Source organism: Vanessa cardui, chromosome W (assembly GCF_905220365.1).
Source record: "Vanessa cardui chromosome W, ilVanCard2.1, whole genome shotgun sequence".
NCBI lineage: Eukaryota > Metazoa > Arthropoda > Insecta > Lepidoptera > Nymphalidae > Vanessa > Vanessa cardui.
This window is the reverse complement of record NC_061153.1, coordinates 1,568,159-1,575,414: the sequence shown is the minus strand read 5'-3', so window position 1 is coordinate 1,575,414 and position 7,256 is coordinate 1,568,159.

Below are 7,256 nucleotides of genomic sequence, written 5' to 3'. Positions count from 1 at the left end.
AATCAAGTAAATTATAGGCATGTTGTTCAAAATAAGCATACGTTCACACACACGCTCGCACACACACACACATACGCACGCACTCACGCGGCACACACACACACACACACACATACATACGTACGCACTCACGCGCGCGCGCACGCACACACACACACACACACACACACACACACTCACACACACACACACATACTCACAAACTATTTTTAAGTAGATTAAATTACTTGTTTTCTCTCTTCACTTATTTTTATATAAACTTTTTTTTTTACAAAACTTTAAAAGCATTCCGTTTCTAAAAAAATCTAGTGTGCAATTTATTCTTGAGGAATCGCTGACTATAATATCACAATTTATATTAGTTTTAGAGTCAGAGGTCAACTACAAAAGATGCTAATGTAATAAACCTTAGATTTAGATAATAAACATTGTGTTTTGATAACAAAATTGTGTACATTATTTCTTGGGTGTTAATAAATTATTATTATTATTATTTTCGGAAATTTTGTTCTTCTCAGCCTTTTAAGCTGGTGCAAACTACATTCACGGATATAAATCAAGTGAATGCAGTATGTGGTGTATGTTATTTATGTATGTAATATTTATGTGTAGTAATTATGTTGTGTCAGTCTCTTCTAATTGCATGAACTGTCTTACTATTCTACATGTGTTCAAAATAGCAGCCTTCTGTATTGGGATATAAAGGGACTCATTTAGATCTAATAATTTTAGGCTATGAAGGAGATGATTTGGGACGACACCTGTTGTGGAGATAACTATAGGGATGATGTACACTTTTTTTTGTTTCCAGATTCTTATAACTTCTTCCTTGAGCTCATTATATTTATTTATTTTTTCAGCGATAGTTTTCTGTAGATTGTGTGTATTGGGTACTGCTATGTCTATAAGGTTACTTTATTTATTTTGTCCTGTAGAGTTATATCTGGTCTGTTATAGTGAATGGTCTTATCGGTAAGAATGCCTCGATCGTAATACATTTTGTGTGTGGTATTTTCTAGGATTATTTGTGGTGTGTATTTGTAATACGGTGTTTTTGTGTTTTGTATAAGTTTGTGTTTGAGTGCTAGTTTTTGATGAACGATATTGCTTACTTGGTTATGTCTATGAGTGTAGTCTGTCTGTGTAAGGGTTATGCATGCTCCTGTTATGTGTTGTATGGTCTCTGGTTGGATATGACATTTACGGCATTTATCATTTGTGATAGTGGGATCTTTGATAATATATTTTTTGTAGTTTTTCGTGTTAATGATTTGGTCTTGGATTGCTATAATAAAACCTTCGGTTTCTGGGAAAAGGTTTCCTATTTTGAGCCATTTGTTTGATGCTATTGTATTAATGTGGGGCTGTTCTAAGTCATGTGGGTGGCGTCCGTGTAGTACCTTCTTTTTCCAGTTTTCTATTTTTTGCTTTTGAGGATCATCAATACAGTCATTCATATGATATCCTTGCTCACTTAAATTTAATGGAGTGTAATTAATGTCATTTACAACTATTGCTTTATGTATATCACTATTGCGAGATTTTAAATGAAAGAATGTTTTCAGTGTATTAATTTGTTTTTGCCAGAGATTATAAATATCTATCAATCCCCTTCCTCCATTTTGTCTTTTGAGTGTTAGGCGCTCTATTGCAGATTTAGGGTGGTGATTATTGTGTTTTGTTAGAATTGTGCGTGTATTTCGTTCTATTTGTTCTATGTCAGTTTTAGTCCATTTTATAATTCCAAATGAGTATGTCAGTATAGATATAGCATATGTATTGATGGCTTTTATAAGATTTTTCCCAGAAAGTTGAGTTTTACATATAGCGTTTATTCGTCTTTTATATTCTATTGTAAGTGTATGTTTGATTGATGTATGATCGAGTCCTTTAAGTTGATTATAGCCTAAGTATTTATATAAATCTGTTGGTTCCATAGCTGTTATTGTATCAGAAGAAGTTATTGCGTAGTTACCCGGTTTTATTTTTCCTTTTATTATATGTATTGTTTTGCACTTATCTAATCCAAATTGCATGTTGATATCCGTGCTAAACTCTTTTGTTACTTCTATTAGTTTTTTCATGTCTTTATCGCTCTTTGCATATAATTTTATGTCGTCCATATAAATCAGATGTGATATAATGGTTTCCTCTATACTTTTAAGAGGATATCCTACTCGGCAACGGTGTAATAGGTGCGATAAGGGGTTAAGGGCGATGCAGAACCATAGGGGACTCAAGGAATCACCTTGATAGATCCCTTTCTTAATCTGTATCTGTCGTGTAACGATAGTATTTTGGCCATAGTTAAGGTGTAGTGTTGTTTTCCAGTATGACATTATTTTACGCAAGAAGTCTATTATTTTTGGGTTTATCTTATATATTTCTAATATTTGAATTAACCAAGAATGTGGAATACTATCAAAAGTTTTCTGATAATCTATATAAGTGCAATGGAGATTTCTATTTTTTGTGGCAGCATGTTTGTGAATTGTGGAATCAATAACTAATTGTTCCTTGCATCCCATGTGGGCCCGCCTGCACCCCTTTTGTTCTTCTGCTATTATATTGTGTTGTTCTATGTGTGTGTTAATTTTGTTTGTAATGGCTGATGTTAAGATTTTGTATATTGTAGGTAGGCATGTGATTGGTCTGTATTGGGAAGGTTGTGGTGAGTGTTTGGTTTTTGGTAGCATGTAAGTTATTCCTATTGTCATGAATTCGGGTATTTTCTGTTGTCCTAATACGACATGTGTTAGATTTTTCGCTATGCATTTATGTAATGATGTTAATTTTTTGTACCAGAAATTGTGTATCTTGTCAATGCCTGGTGATTTCCAGTTGTGTAATTTTGCTGTTATGTTTGTTATATCTGTTTCGGTTACCTCTACAAATTCCATCTCTTCTATTATACTAAATTCTATTTTTTCGTCATTTATCCAAGATGCTTTTGAATTATGGCTTACCTGTTCTTCCCATATACCAGACCAAAATACTTCTAGATCTTGTTTAGTAGGTACGTCTGTGTTCCTGTCAGTTACTGTGTTAGTAGGAGTATGTGGTTTTTGTAAATTTCTATAGAAGAGCTTTTCATTCGTTGTAAAGATGGCGTTATCATTTCTTCGCTGTTGTGCTTTTTTGTATCTTCGGAGTCTATTTACTTTAAGAGCGAGTTTTTGTTTTAACGTGTCCAAATATTCTTCTGGCTTTCTATTATTTCTGTCATGTTTAGTGTGTATAATACAATTTTGAAATATTTCCTCTACTCTTTTTACTACTTTATTTGATCTATTGTTATTGTAAATATACTGAGTTAGTCTACCGCAGTCCGCTCTGAGTTTTTCGATATCTTTTTCGAGTCTTTGTTGCCACGGTGGTTTATTAGTTGGTTTAGTTTTTGTGCGTTTCATATTTTCTATTTGTTTAGGATTTACTTCTTCTGTTATTACTAATGCTGTACAGTATATGAGGGTATGTATGTCTATTAGCTGTGTATCTTCCGAAATAAATATATTTAATATGTTTTGGTTAAATATTTGAATTAAATTGTAGAGTTGTGGGCTATATTTTATTTTAGGAAGTCGAGGACGTATTAGTGGATCCGTTCCTGAGTATTGCAATAAAGTTGTACTAAATTTATCATATATTTCTTGTATGTACGTTTCAGTAATCGGATTTTGTGCGTTTAAAGTATAAACTTCGTTTTCTAATATTATCGTTACAGATTTAGTTTGTGTTGACATATCTGATGTGTGTGTGTTTTGTGTGTTTGGTAGTGTAAAAGATTCTGTTTGAGAGTGAAATTCTGAATAAGATGGATTTCGGGGTAATGATGTAGTAACGTCGTGTTGTTGTAGCTGTATACGTGCTTCTTCTTTTAATCGGTTCAATTCGTCTTCGGTTAGTAGTTTGTTTCTTACTATAGTTCTTCTCTGATCGGAAATTCGCTGTTCTGTGACCGTAATCCCTGGGTATTCTTGTGTAAAAAGTTCATGCATCTTCTGTCTATATGTGGTCATGTCAGTCTCTAAATTGGTAATATAGTAATATGTTCGCATGATAAATGAGTTTACCTCTTTGCTCCATCTCATGCGAACTCTCGGTTTTCCAGCCTTGGTGGACGCGGGCAAAAAGGCATTCGCCTCCCGCGCAACATTCAAAGCTGGTAAGTGTGGTTCTGTATTTAAACTAATAGTGGAAGGTGATGACTGGACAGAAGGTGTGTATGATGAAGTGCTAGGACTATTATAAGGCTCTATTGGGCTACTTGTTCTGTCTGTCAGTATTATAATTTCATCATCGGTAGCGGCTGTAGCATTAACGCCGTGAGCCCGCCTGTTCAACTCACGACGACCGGCTGTAGTGTGGAATTTATCGGGAGAAGCCCGCCTGCTCAACTCCTCACCGCTGACGGTCCGCATGCTGTCACACCCAGCGCCAGCTCCAGGCGTGCCCCGGCGATCGCCCCCGGGTAGCGGCCCTATACGTTTCTTCTTACTACGCGTCTCCATACTAAATGGGTTACCATTGCCACGTTTGCCACGCCAGTAATTAATTATCGTGTGTCCGCCCCCCACGTGATTAGATGGTCAATCAGGACGTGTGGTTGGGTTTCGGGGGGCTTATTATTATTATTATTATTATTATTATTATTATTGTACTTTGTACATTTTCTTTTGGGCTATAATTTAAAAGTAGAAATTAAGGAACCAACTAGACTACAGAGTAATACTTGTTTAGATAACTTTGTACATAACCTTAAAAAAGAATGTGAATCAAAAGTTTTAGATTTTAGTCTATCGGATCATACAGCGCAATTATTAAAAATAAAAATTAATAGAACTTGTGTCCTTAACTCCTGGAGAGTAACAGAACGAGACATATGTAAAGAAAATTTAGTTAAATTTAATTCGTATCTACAATGCTTATCTTTTAATGATGTAATTAATACGGAAGATCCCAAGTTATAATAACTTTATTGACATATTTTCACTACTTTATAATCTATGCTTTCCTCTTAAACTTGTTACAGTAAAATGTGATAGAAAGGTTAAGTGGGTCTTGCGTGGAATTCGCGTTTGTAGTAAAAAACAGCGTAACTTATTGTGGCAACAGCGAATCAATCCTAGCAATGAGAATAAAAATATGTTCAGGACCTACTCAGAGAGATTTAAGAAAATCGTTAGATTAACTCAAAAAGCCCAAAATAACCATATAATACATACCTCTGAAAACAAATCTAAAACGATATGGAAGGTCATCAATAGTGATAAATCGAATCCGGAACCGATCTCACAAATAAATCAACACGATAAGATATTAACTTGACCATTACAAATTGCTGAAGCTTTTACTAATTTTTTTATTGATCAAGTAAGCCTTATTCCGAAATCTAACGTAACTAATAATAATCTTATCAATGTCTCCGGTTTTTCCAGAGGATATAACAAGAACCATAAAATCTTTAAAAAATAAAACTAGCTTTGGATATGATGGTATTTCCACGCGCGTCATAAAATTTGTGTCGAAAAATATAGCTTTACCTTTATGTCACATAATTAATATTTGCATTACTTCAGGTATATTTCCCGATTAAAACGGTATTAGTAAAGCCTATATACAAAAATAAAGTTAAAACTGATATGACTAACTACAGACCCATTGCTTTGATTCCCATATTTTCTAAATTGTTTGAAAAAATCATCTATGAACAATTCTATACATTTCTAACTAAATATAATGTTTTTTGTAATGAACAGAAAGGATTTAGGAAAAATCAAAATATAAACTTGGCTATCTACGATCTTTTGAATATTGTAATGACTAATGTTGATAAGAAAATACCTATTTGTGCGATATATACCGATATGTCCAAAGCGTTTTACTACGTGAGTCATGAGACATTGCTTCATAAACTTTATGTTTATGGAATACTCGGCAATACCCATGATTTAATAAAGTCATATCTCAATGAACGCAAGCAATACACTGAAATCACTAAAATAAACACTAAAACTTGACGCGAAACACGACACTTATCGTCACATAGAACAATTAAAGTTGGAGTTTCTCAGGGGAGCGTTCTCGGGCCATTGCTATTTTTGATTTACATAAATGATCTTCCACGACAAATTGTTCATCCTATGGTATTATTTGCAGATGACAGCACTGCTTTAATTAAATGTAATGATGAGGTAACCTATGAAAGTCAAATAAATAGTGCAATAACAACAATAATTAATTGGCTAAACAAAAATAATTTAATTATAAATTTACAAAGACTCAGATAATGCATTTTTACCAAAGATTACAAGTTCAAGAATTCAACATAAACTACAATAATCAAAAGATTGAATGGGTTAATGTTGCTAGATTTCTTGGTATATTGATAGATAGTCAACTAAGATGGTACCTCAAGCGGAAAAGATTTGTAAAAAACTTAACATCTCAGCATATGCTTTACATAATTTGTCTAAAAAAAGTTAATCTTAATACCATTCTAATTGCATACCATGGTCTAGTGGTTTCTGTCTTAAGATTTGGCATTATACACTGGGGCAACTGTTGTCAAAAGGAAAGTATCTTTAAGGGTCAAAAACGATGTCTTAGATCTTCAGCTTGAAGGTCACGGACAGTTGTATCCCAATTTTTAGGAAATATAACCTTTTAACATTTCCTTGTTTATATATATTTGAAATTGCAATCTTTGTGAGAGCAAATAAGCGACTTTTTCCTTTTTTAAGAGATAGCAGAAATCGCACTATAAATCTAAGGTCTCAATATCAGAACCTACTATCTACAGGCAACTACAAAACTGCTTTATTAAAAAAGAACATATTGGCCATGGCCCCTACAATATATAACAAAATACCTAATGAGATAAAAGAATTAACTCATATAAAATTTAAAAAACTTTTTTTCTCTTTTCTAGTTAACAAGTGCTATTAGATTGTAGACGATTTTCTAATGGATAAGACATAATTTTGAAAAAATAATATACTTATAAATGAATAAAAAATGCATAAAATACAACATATATAACTTAAATAATCTATCATTGTATCATAAATCATCGAATATATAATTTTAATTGTATAGTTAATTTTAATTTGTTTTTTTATTGAATAGTTAATTTTAATTTGTAAATAAAATTGAACTGTTCATCTTAATTTGTAATATTAATTGAATAGTTAATATGAATTTGTGATTTAAATTGCTTAGTTAATTAATTTTACAATTTTAATTTGTAACTTTAC